Source organism: Meles meles, chromosome 10 (assembly GCF_922984935.1).
Source record: "Meles meles chromosome 10, mMelMel3.1 paternal haplotype, whole genome shotgun sequence".
Lineage (NCBI taxonomy): Eukaryota > Metazoa > Chordata > Mammalia > Carnivora > Mustelidae > Meles > Meles meles.
The window spans coordinates 11,303,359-11,316,323 of record NC_060075.1 but is presented as its reverse complement, the minus strand read 5'-3'; the positions used below and the strand labels follow the sequence as shown (position 1 = coordinate 11,316,323).

Here is a 12,965-nt window from a genome sequence, read left to right as displayed (position 1 = left end):
TCAGGTTTTGTTTCTTAGAAAGGAGGACACACACACCCACACACACATACCGGTGGTGGGGGGAGACGCACATCCACACCCACGGGGTGGGGGGCAGGGAGAGCAAGTGTGCTGAAGCAAAGGCAATAGAATGTCCGCATCTGATAATTCTGTTATATTATTTTCTTTACGTATCTGCAGGTTCGAAATATTTCACCATGAAAAGTGTTGTAAAAGGGCTGAAATTCCTGGAGAAAAATGAAGCACGCAAGATATATGAGCCAGAAGAACCAGAAACAGAGATGGAAAGACCACAGGGAATCTTTGGAAAACATCTGCCTCCTTAGGCCTAAGCGGTCTCAGGCCCAGACCCTGACTACCTTCGCAGCCCGACAGGCGCCCCTCCCCCGCGCTCCTCTGGACCTCGTCCCGGTCGCTCCTTCTCCCACTCCGGTTGCGCGGAGTTGCTCCGCACGCCGGGGCCTGCTCCGGTTCCAGAACCATCTTTGGACGATACTCACCCGTTATCCAGCAACTTTCACACCGGGCTACTCTGAAAGGGGAAGGGACTGCTCTGCAGAGACGTGACAAGGAGACAGGGCAGTCAGCCTGCGGATTCGTAATTGGTGGAGGCGGCGGCGGGCGGCGTGCTGGGGTAGGTGGGCTGCAGTGCAGAGGGTCTGGGGGGGAGGGGCACAACCCGGGAGCTGATTGGCGGCTACGGCGGGGGGCGGAGCCTGGCCGGCCCTCCCCACACCTCAGAGGCCCCGCTTTGTGTCTGTTTCTGCCAGAGAATGCAGCCCCAAATCCTGGAGGGAGTCCCCGCGGGGCTCCGGGAGTGCGGGAGTGCTGCAGGGCGATTTGTTAAAAATTAAATCCGTAAACTATTTACCAACAAGGGAGGGGTTGATAAATATAGATTTGTATATAAAACGATACATAACTATGTACAAGGATGAGTTAAATATACATATATGGCATACATATGCCAGGAGTTAGACTGTATCAATGTTTATATTTTTAATGAACATTTAACAAGGTATTAAAAATAGCTTGCATTTTTGTAGGGAAAAATTTATTACATATGCTTATATAAACACAGAAGTTATATGGAAAACATACATCAAACTGTTAGAATCAGTTACTTCAGAGAGTTAAGAGTAGATTAGTTTTAAGTATGTTTTCTTCATACACCTCGAACATTTCAGTAGGAATGTATATTATTTTGTGACAAAAATTGATAATTTAATGAACTAAAATAGATGAAATATCCTTGCACAAAGAGCTGGTAGTGACACATCCATAAGTATGATTTCTCTCTGTGTGGGGAATTCCTGAACTTTGTCCCTAGTCCTGTCTCATTTTAGTCAAGTAAGAGCAAGATATAACACCTGACTTTTGAGCCATAACCTGACTATATGGTCCTGCCTTGAACCCATGTCTTCTCATCCAGCTTGGGGAGCTCAACTTTAGAAGCTGGGAGAAAAACCACTTGCCCCTTTTATGGCTGGTCCCAAAGGCCTGAAAGACTTGTGTGGTCTCTGTACATTCTGCTGTTCTCACCCTTCACCCATCACTGCACTGGCCCTTATTCTCTGGGTGCCTAAGAAGAAGGTGTCCCTGACCAAACCATTCTCAAGAAGTGACCGTTAAAAATGGTCCCCCACCACAAAACAGTGTCCAGGCTGGACCTTCCACAGGAATGTGGATTCGGTGGTAAAGGGGGTAGATTCCTACATCCTGTATCACTTCAGGGTTTCATTAAAACTCTTCAAACTAGAGTAAACATAAGTCAAGAACTTTATTTTATTCTTCTTCAGATTCTCCACTTCATCATGTGGCCACGAACAGGTGTTTGGTAATGTCTGTTTGGTGGCTGGATGGACAAGATTCATGAATGTGGGGTGAGGAACTCTTAGCACACTCCTCAACAAGACAAAGAGCAGCTTAACAGTGAGAACGAATGAAATCACAGCTTTCCTATGTTGTAAGTTTTCTCCTCTTCTTCATCTTCTCCTATTTAATCTTCAATAAGCACCTTGTTTTCTTCCTGTATCTGCTACAATTTCAGCTACTTCTAGCCTCTCTCTGTTTCAGACTTCACATCACTAGCACCATTTTAAATCCTATATCCTTCTAGAGTTTCTGTTTTTCTTTCCAGTTTCTACCATGAGGCTGCCATGAAATCCTGAATGTGATGAAACAACTTTTGAAATATTACATTCTGTAAATACTCAGCTAAATCGGCATGAAGAATTTATTAAAAATCCATACATAAAATATTATGCAGTTCTTAAAAAGGATAAGCTCAAGTCATACCTTGAGGAATGCTCTCCATATATATTTTTGCTAAAAATTTGTAATCCTTCTATTGAGTTATGTTTATCTAAGCAGGAAAAATATGGACATATTTGGTTACCTCTGGAAGTGGAGAGGGTTGGCTACTAATTTTTTTCTTTAGACTTTTTGTATTTTTAAGATGTTGCAAATATAATTTGGGGTAAAAAGGAGTATTCAGTAATACCACTTTTAGGTTTAAACCAAAGAGAAATGTATATATATGCATCACCAAAAGACACATACTAGGATGTTCAAGGCAGCGGCATCCATAATAATCTAAAACTGGATACTACCCTCCCTTCTTTCTTACCCCTAGTGCTGCCCTGGCACTATCTCCCATTACAAGTGTCTTAAAAATGTTATTTTCAGATAAATTTGAGAATTTATTTTCAAAAGATTTTAAAGGAAATTCTAAAGGATGTATCTCAAGAAGAAATACAATAATCTTAGATAAATTACCTGAAATGCAAGACAAAATGATAAGAGATTTTTAAATCTGGCATTGAGAGAATACCTCATTTGGAACAACCCTTCCACTGAAAACTCACAGCAGTAAAAGTTGGACAAAATATAGGAGACAATGGAAGATTCTGAAGAGCAAACAACACAAGGAGAACTTGAGAAGCTATAATCCCAAGGGAAGAAACACACAGGACATGAGCTCCACATCTGCAGGGGATTTTCCATTTAGGGCATTTTCTAGTTCACAATGCAGAAAAAGTGAGGCCAAGCAGAAAGTGTCAGTCTTACTGATTCAAGATTCTCAAACCACATGAATGAAAGAGGAGAGATCACAACTAACACCAAAGAAATACAGACAATTATAAGAACATACTATGAGCAACTCTACGCCACCAAATTTGACAATCTGGAAGAAATGGATGCATTCCTAGAGACATATAAACTACCACAACTGAACCAGGAAGAAATAGAAAACCTGAACAGGCCCATAACCAGTAAGGAGATTGAAACAGTCATCAAAAATCTCCAAACAAACAAAAGCCCAGGGCCAGACGGCTTCCCAGGGGAATTCTACCAAACATTTAAAGAAGAACTAATTCCTATTCTCCTGAAACTGTTCCAAAAAATAGAAGTGGAAGGAAAACTGCCAAACTCATTTTATGAGGCCAGCATCACCTTGATCCCAAAACCAGACAAGGATCCCACCAAAAAAGAGAACTACAGACCAATATCCTTGATGAACACAGACGCAAAAATTCTCGCCAAAATACTAGCCAATAGGATTCAACAGTACATTAAAAGGATTATTCACCATGATCAAGTGGGATTTATTCCGGGGCTGCAGGGTTGCTTCAACATCCGCAAATCAATCAATGTGATACAACACATTAATAAAAGAAAGAACAAGAACCATATGATACTCTCAATAGATGCTGAAAAAGCATTTGACAAAGTACAGCATCCCTTCCTGATCAAAACTCTTCAAAGTGTAGGGATAGAGGGCACATACCTCAATATTATCAAAGCCATCTATGAAAAACCCACCGCAAATATCATTCTCAATGGAGAAAAACTGAAAGCTTTTCCACTAAGGTCAGGAACACGGCAGGGATGTCCATTATCACCACTGCTATTCAACATAGTACTAGAAGTCCTAGCCTCAGCAATCAGACAACAAAAAGAAATTAAAGGCATCCAAATTGGTAAAGAAGAAGTCAAATTATCACTCTTTGCAGATGATATGATACTATATGTATCATATACCAAAAGACTCCACTCCAAAACTGCTAGAACTTGTACAGGAATTCAGTAAAGTGTCAGGATATAAAATCAATGCACAGAAATCAGTTGCATTTCTGTACACCAACAACAAGACTGAAGAAAGAGAAATTAAGGAGTCAATCCCATTTACAATTGTACCCAAAACTATAAGATACCTAGGAATAAACCTAACCAAAGAGGTTAAGAATCTATACACAGAAAATTATAAAGTACTCATGAAAGAAATTGAGGAAGACACAAAGAAATGGAAAAATGTTCCATGCTCCTGGATTGGAAGAATAAATATTGTGAAAATGTCCATGCTACCTAAAGCAATCTACACATTTAATGCAATCCCTATCAAAATACCATCCATTTTTTTCAAAGAAATGGAACAAATAATCCTAAAATTTATATGGAACCAGAAAAGACCTCGAATAGCCAAAGGAATATTGAAAAAGAAAGCCAAAGTTGGTGGCATCACAATTCCGGACTTCAAGCTCTATTACAAAGCTGTCATCATCAAGACAACATGGTACTGGCACAAAAACAGACACATAGATCAGTGGAACAGAATAGAGAGCCCAGAAATCGACCCTCAACTCTATGGTCAACTCATCTTCGACAAAGCAGGAAATAATGTCCAATGGAAAAAAGACAGCCTCTTCAATAAATGGTGCTGGGAAAATTGGACAGCCACATGCAGAAAAATGAAATTGGACCACTTCCTTACACCACACACAAAAATAGACTCCAAATGGATGAAGGACCTCAATGTGAGAAAGGAATCCATCAAAATCCTTGAGGAGAATGCAGGCAGCAACCTCTTCGACCTCAGCCGTAGCAACATCTTCCTAGGAACAACGGCAAAGGCAAGGGAAGCAAGGGCAAAAATGAACTATTGGGATTTCATCAAGATCAAAAGCTTTTGCACAGCAAAGGAAACAGTTCACAAAACCAAAAGACAACTGACAGAATGGGAGAAGATATTTGCAAACGACATATCAGATAAAGGGCTAGTATCCAAAATCTATAAGGAACTTAGCAAACTCAACACCCAAAGAACAAACAATCCAATCAAGAAATGGGCAGAGGACATGAACAGACATTTCTGCAAAGAAGACATCCAGATGGCCAACAGACACATGAAAAAGTGCTCCACGTCACTCGGCATCAGGGAAATACAAATCAAAACCACAATGAGATATCACCTCACACCAGTCAGAATGGCTAAAATTAACAAGTCAGGAAATGACAGATGCTGGCGAGGATGCGGAGAAAGGGGAACCCTCCTCCACTGTTGGTGGGAATGCAAGCTGGTGCAACCACTCTGGAAAACAGCATGGAGGTTCCTCAAAATGTTGAAAATAGAACTACCCTATGACCCAGCAATTGCACTACTGGGTATTTACCCTAAAGATACAAACATAGTGATCCGAAGGGGCACGTGTACCCGAATGTTTATAGCAGCAATGTCTACAATAGCCAAACTATGGAAAGAACTAGATGTCCATCAACAGATGAATGGATAAAGAAGATGTGGTATATATACACAATGGAATACTACGCAGCCATCAAAAGAAATGAAATCTTGCCATTTGTGACGATGTGGATGGAACTAGAGCGTATCATGCTTAGTGAAATAAGTCAATCGGAGAAAGACAACTATCATATGATCCCCCTGATATGAGGACATGGAGAAGCAACATGGGGGGTTAGGAGGATAGGAGAAGAATAAATGAAACAAGATGGGATTGGGAGGGAGACAAACCATAAATGACTCTTAATCTCACAAAACAAACTGGGGGTTGCTGGGGGGAGGTGGGATTGGGAGAGGGGGAGGGGGCTATGGACATTGGGGAGGGGAGGTGAACCATAAGAGACTATGGACTCTGAAAAACAACCTGAGGGTTTTGAAGGGTCAGGGGTGGGAGGTTGGGGGAACAGGTGGTGGGTAATAGGGAGGGCACGTTTTGCATGGAGCACTGGGTGTTGTGCAAAAACAATGAATACTGTTACGCTGAAAAAAATAAATAAAATGGAAAAAAAAAAGAAGATTCTCAAACCAACTGAACTCATAGGGCAAAATTTCAGACGAGAAGGTATCTCTGAGAACTGAATATAAAAAAATCTATGTACAAATTCCCCTTAGTTTGTCACTGGCTGACTCTTAAGCTATGCACACACAGAGAGGGACTGCTACCTCCAAAAATCCACCAAAACTTGATGAAAATGGTTAAATGTTAAACAGGTGACAGTTATTTCAGTAGCTATACTGTTCTGGGAATAAAGCAGTGGAGGTCAAGTCCCACAAAAACAATATACTCTTGTCAACACACTCTGCTTTCAGTTGAGACATGAGAGGATTCATGGCATATCAAAAGAATGACACCTTTGGAGTAAAGATTATGGTCTTGAGTAAAGTAAAAATTTAAAATGCATCAGTTTTAAGAAAGCTTAAAGCTAATGTTTGATAGCATAAAAATAATCTTCTGGTGCTCTATCATTTCTCATCCCCCCAAAAATCCTCTTTGAGTAACAATAACATCAACTATAACTTTATAATTTTTCATTCATGATGTCCTTTACCCAATCAAAAATTTAGGGAGAGGCTAAAAATCCGATTACATTGCCAAGAACTCAGAAGAAACAACAAATAACAGAAATAGACTCATGGGTCATTTGGACATTTGCATTCTTAGGGATTGACTTTAACTAAGTCAATATGTGGAAAAATTATAGAAGCAAGGCTGGAGAATTTCACTATAGAATTAAAATTCATAAAACTCATATATAGAAAACCATAAGAAAATAATCCCATTTGCAGTATCATTAAAAACAATAAAATACTTAGGAACCAATTTAACCTAGGAGGTAAAAGATCTACACACTGACATCTACAAAACATTGAAGAAAGAAAGTGAAGACACAGATAAATGAAAAGATATTCCATGTTCATAGATTGGAAGAATTAGTAATGTTAAAATGTTCATACTAACCAAAATTATCTACAGATTTAATATAATCCCTATCAAAATTCCAATGGCATTTTTTACAACACTAGAAAAAAGAAATCCTAAACATCATATGAACCAGAAAAGAACTCAAATTGCCAAGGCATGCTTCAGCTAGAAGAATAAAACTTGAAGCATTACAAATGCCTGATTTCTAATTATATTACAAAGCTATAGGAATTAAAATATTATGGTACTTGCATAAAAACAAACACATAGGCCAATGGGAAAAAAATGAAGAGTCCAGAAATAAACCCACACATTTACATTCAACTCACTGTCAACAAAGGTACAAAGAACACACGATAGGGAAAGGATAGACTCTTCAATAAATGGTGTTGGAATAACTGGATATCCACATGCAGAAAAATGCAACTGGACTCTTGTCTCATACCTATGAAAATCAACCCTAAGTGTATTAAAGACTTATTTGTTAAGACCTGAAATTGGAAAGCTACTAGAAGAAAGCATAGGGAATAAACTTCTTGATATTGGTATGAGCAACAAATTTTTGGATATCACCCCAAAAACACAGGTAATGAGCAAAAGTACACAAGTGGGACTACTTCAAACTAAAAAGCATCTGCACAGCAAAAGAAACAATCAACAGAAGGAAGGGACAACCTATGGAATGGGAGACAATGTTTGTAAACTATATATCCCCAGTAAGGGCTAATACAAAAAATAAATAAGGAATTCAAACAACTCACTAGCAAGAAAATAAATAATCCAATTTAAAAATGAGCAAAGGACCTAAACGGACATTTCTCAAAAGAAGACATACAAATGGCCAATAGGTATACAAAAAAGTACTCAAATCCACTAATCATCAGGATATACAAATCTAAACCATGACATATTATCTCACACCTGTTGGAAGGACTACTATCAAAAAGATAAGTATTGGTGAGGGTAAGGGAAAAAGGAAACACTTGTGTAATGTTGATGTGAATGTACATTGGTAAAGTCATTATGGAAAACAGCATAGAGGTTCCTCCCCAAACTGGAAACAGAACTACCATATTATCCAGGAATCCAACTTTTTTTTTTTTTTTAAAGATTTTATTTATTTATTTGACAGAGAGAGAGATCACAAGTAGGCAGAGAGGTAGGCAGAGAGAGAGGAGGAAGCAGGCTCCCTGAGGAGCAGAGAGCCCGATCCCAGGACCCCGAGATCATGACCTGAGCTGAAGGCAGCGGCTTAATCCACTGAGCCACCCAGGCGCCCTGGAATCTAACTTCTGAGTACATATTCAAAGAAAATGAAATCAATATCTGGAAGTGATGTTTGCACTCCCATGTTCATTGCAGCATTATTTGCAGTAGTCAGGACATGAAAAATGAAAATGACTCAAGTCATTATCCAATGAATGAATGGATAAATAAATTGTTTTATGTGTATACAATGGAATTTATTTAGCCATAAAAAAAGAAGAAAACCTGGCCATTTGTGACAACATGTATGAACTTTGAGGGCATTATACTAAGTTTCAAAATAATCCAAAGACAAATAGGTGGGACCTCCTTTATATGTAGAATCTAAAATAGTCCAACTCAGAAGCAGAAAGTAGCATGGTGCTGGGAGGTGGGAGAAATGAAGAGAAGTATATATCAAAGGCTGCAAAATTCAGGTATATAAAATAAATAAGTTCTGGAGATCTAATGTATACTACAGGGACTATAGTTAATAATATTGTATTATATACTTGAAATTTGCTAAGATAATACATCTCAACTGTTCACACACACACACACACACACACACAAAAGGTAAACTATGTGAGGTGATCAATATATTAATTAGCTTGATGTGGTAATCATTTCACAATGTATCCATATATCTAAACATCACATTGTGCATCTTATATATATGAAAATTTTCTCAATTATACTCCAATAAATATTATGAATTAAATGTGTTATACAACTAGAGTATTCCTAAAACATTCAGCCTAAAACATTACAACATATAATTTCCATATAAGAGTAGTAGTAAAATGGGGAAACAAAGGAATAAAAGAGGGGAAGGAAATGAAAGAGACAGATAAAGCACACAAAAAAATAATTAGCAAAAAAGAAAAAAAGAGAGAGACAGAAATAAATCTGTTTGCACTACTAATCACAGTAAATATAATTGGAATAAATCATTCAATGGTAAGTTATAAATTGTCAAACACTAATTTTATTTTTTTATTTTATGTACTTATTTTTAAAGATTTATTTGTTTGGGAAGGGGAGGGGTCAAGGGAAAGGGAGAGACTCTCAAATAGAATCTCTGCTGTGTGTAGAGCCTGATGCCGAGCTCAGTCTCATGACTCTGAGACAATGACCTGAGCCAAAATCAAGAGTCAGATGCCCAACCAACCGAACCACCCACGCACCCCTCAAGCAATAATTTCAAAATCAGCAATGAAAAACTACAGGTAAGTTTGTGACCTATATATGACTTAAAACAGATTTAGAAAGAAAGTCAAAGGATGAAAGTAAATCTTTCTTAGAGGTAAACACCAACCAGGGTCAACGCTAGTCAAAGACTTTATATGACTTTATAGCTGAGCAAATTAAGAGTTTAAGATAAAAGCATTAATAGGTAGCCCTAATAATGAATCCTTACATAATGTTAAATTTTTCAATTTACTCCAATATTACTAATAACATAGCCTCAAAATACATGAAGTAAAACTATACCCATCTACAATGAGAAATTTCAAAATCTACCATCACAATGAGAGATTGTAACATACTTTTTTTTTTTTTTTTTTGGTAATTGACAATTCAAACATAAAAAATTGGTAAGGATATGGCAGATCTGGATTGTATAACTGACACACTTGTTAATTAATTAGACACTACACATTATCTTCAAGTGCACAAATGTAACGGACCATGTGCTAGGTCATAAAGCTAGCTTCAAAAGTCCAAAGGAACTGATATCACACATTCTCTGACTACATAATGAATTAGGCAACATTTACTGCAAGATAATAAAAGAATCTTCATGTGAGTAACTAGAAATTAAAATACATTGTTGTAAAAAAATGCATGGCTTAAATAAGAAACCATAATGAAAATTATAGATACTTACAGCTACATGATTGCAAAATATTCATATCAAAACTTGTGAGATACAGCTAAAAAGCAGTGACACAAATTTAAGAGCTTAATGAGCTAAGCATATGAGCTAAGCATATACCTTAAAAGCTTAGAAAGTAAATAACAAAAATTCAAAGAAGAAGAACTAACAAAATAAATAACAATTAATGGGAAAAAACTAAGTTTTATTTATGTGTTTATAAGTAAATGAAAGAGCTAATAAAGTAGTCTAAATTCCGGCAAAATTAGTCAAAACAAAATGAGAAAGTGTACAGGTCATAATAACGATAAACTAAACATAATGAGAGAATATTATGAACAATTTTATTCTATTAAGTTTGAAATATATATATATATATAAAACAGTTAAATATCTTAGAAAATAAATTCATGAAAGTTGACTCATAAGAAAACCTAGGTAGTCCTATAATCCTTAAAGTAATTAAACCAATAAGTTTAATACCTTTTGATAAAGTAAACTCCACACTCTGGGGTTTTGCTGGTGATTTGAGGAGATATTCAAGGACCAGATAATTCCTACCTAGCCCAAATTCTTCCACAGAATAGCAATAGTGAGAATATTACCCATCTTATTTTATGAGGTGACATCAACAAATAATAAAGTTAGAACCAAAGAGGATAATTACATGCCAATCTCAATTCACATATATAAAGCAAATATCTAATGCTTATCTCTATATCATTATATAAAAATTATTGCATATTTACCAAAGACAGTTTATTCCAGCAATGCAAAGTTGATTAAATATTAAAGACCGAAGACTATCTTCATCATATGAACATATTTAAATGGAAAAAACATATGAGAAAATCAATAGCTATAGAAGAAGCATTCTATAATAAAACATCTACTCATTTTAAAAAAGTGCTTCTCGGGGCACCTGGGTGGCTCAGCGGGTTAAAGCCTCTGCCTTCAGCTCAGGTCATGATCTTAGGGTCCTGGGATCGAGCCCCGCATCGGGTTCTCTGCTTAGCGGGGAACCTGCTTCCTCCTCTCTCTCTCTCTCTGCCTGCCTCTCTGCCTACTTGTAATCTCTATCTGTCAAATAAATAAATCTTTAAAAAAAAAAAAAGTGCTTCTCAGAAAAAGAATCAAACTTTCTTATTATTGAACAAAGCATTTATAAACTAACCATTGCAAATGCCAAAGTTTACATTATGAAATCTTTCTTTTTATCTTAAGGATTAAAAAAAAGGATAAAACCTTTATTCAACTTTTGGGGCGCCTGGGTGGCTCAGTGGGTTAAAGCCTCTGCCTTCGGCTCAGATCATGATCCCAGGGTTCTGGGATCCTCTGCTCAGCAGGGAGCCTGCTTCCTCCTCTCTCTCTCTGCCTGCCTCTCTGCCTACTTGTAATCTCTGTCTGTCAAATAAATAAATAAATAAATAAATCTTTAAAAAAAAAAAACCTTTATTCAACTTTATACTGAAAGTCCTAGCCAATGCAGTAAGACAAGAAAAAGAAATTAAAGGTATAAGGATTGGAAAGGAAGAAATAATACTGCCAATTTTTAGGTGATATGACTGCCTCTGTAACAAATCTGAAAGACTATACAGGTAAATTTAGAATTATTAATGGAGTTTGTCACATTTGAAATAGAGTCAATATATAAAAGGCAACTGATTTTCTATACACCAAGAACAATAAGCTACAAAATATAATTTTATAAAAGAAAACATTTACAATTACAGTAAAAATATAATTATTTAGAAATAAATTTAATAAACATAGCAGAAGGAAAACAATAAAAAATATTACAAAAAACATTAAAAAACACTGAAGTTGAACTAAATAAATAGCATTATATACCAAGTTCACAGATGGAAAAATGCAACATCTTAAAGAGGACTTGTCTCCCCAAATTGATATATAAAATTAATGCAATATCAACCAAAATTCCAATGGGTTTGTTTACACATCTGTTCCTTGTTTTGGAGAACTTGATAAGTTTATTTAAATATTTATATGGAGGCATCTGGTTGGCTCGGTTGAGTGACTCTTGGTTGTTGGTTGGGTCATGATCACAGGGCCACATAGTTGAACCCCACATCAGGCTCCATGCTCAGTGCAGAGTCTGCTTGAGATTCTCTCTCTCTCTCTCTTCCCCTCTGCCCCTCCCCCTGCTTGCATGTGCTCTCTCTCTCTAAAGCAAATAAATAAAATCTTTAAAAAGTATATTTATATGGAAGATCAAAGATCCAAGAATTGCTAAAAACTCTTGAAGAAGAATAAAAAAATGGGAAGAATTTTACTACCATATTTTAAGACTTCTTATAAACCTAGAATCATTAAGGAAATAGACAACTACAGGACTAGGAAACTTAAATTCATGTACATAAAAAACTGAATTCTTGCAGATCACTGGTGCTGGGGCAATTGATTATTCATACTGAATAAACAATATAACAATCAGTTTCCAGGTAGATTAAGACAAATTGTCAAATGCAAAACTATAAATGCTTTAAGAGGTAAATATATTAAAATTAGCTTATTGTCTTGAGAAAATGACTTTCTTTTTATAAAAGAAAATATTGGTAACTTGAAATTCAGAACTTAGTTCATTGAAAGAGATGGACATAAAGAGAAAGAAAAATGAAGCACCAAATTGGAAGAAGATATTTGCAGCATATATAGCTGACAAAGAATTGGTTATCATCCACATTATATAAGGAAAGCATTCCAATGAGGCAATAAGAAAAAAAGCAAACAACCCAATATGAAAATGAGTAAAAGACAGGAATCAGGATTTCAGAGAGAAAGCACAATATTTCACCAATGTCTGAAAAGATGGACAC

The 12,965-nt window shown here is 36.6% G+C and overlaps 1 protein-coding gene across 3 annotated transcripts in view; it reads right to left on the bottom strand.

Moving 5' to 3' along the window:
• The window catches only part of TCAF1 (TRPM8 channel associated factor 1), a 49,606-nt gene that overhangs the window by 34,316 nt on the left and 2,325 nt on the right, over nucleotides 1-12,965 (bottom strand). Inside the window, exon 1 of one of the 3 annotated variants that reach the window (XM_046021004.1) lies at nucleotides 501-643. The exons of the other annotated variants lie outside the window; for them this stretch is intronic. The gene's annotated coding sequence lies outside the window, so the exon portion shown is untranslated. Of the gene's footprint in view, nucleotides 1-500; nucleotides 644-12,965 lie in introns of those variants that run through there. 3 annotated transcript variants of the gene reach the window in all.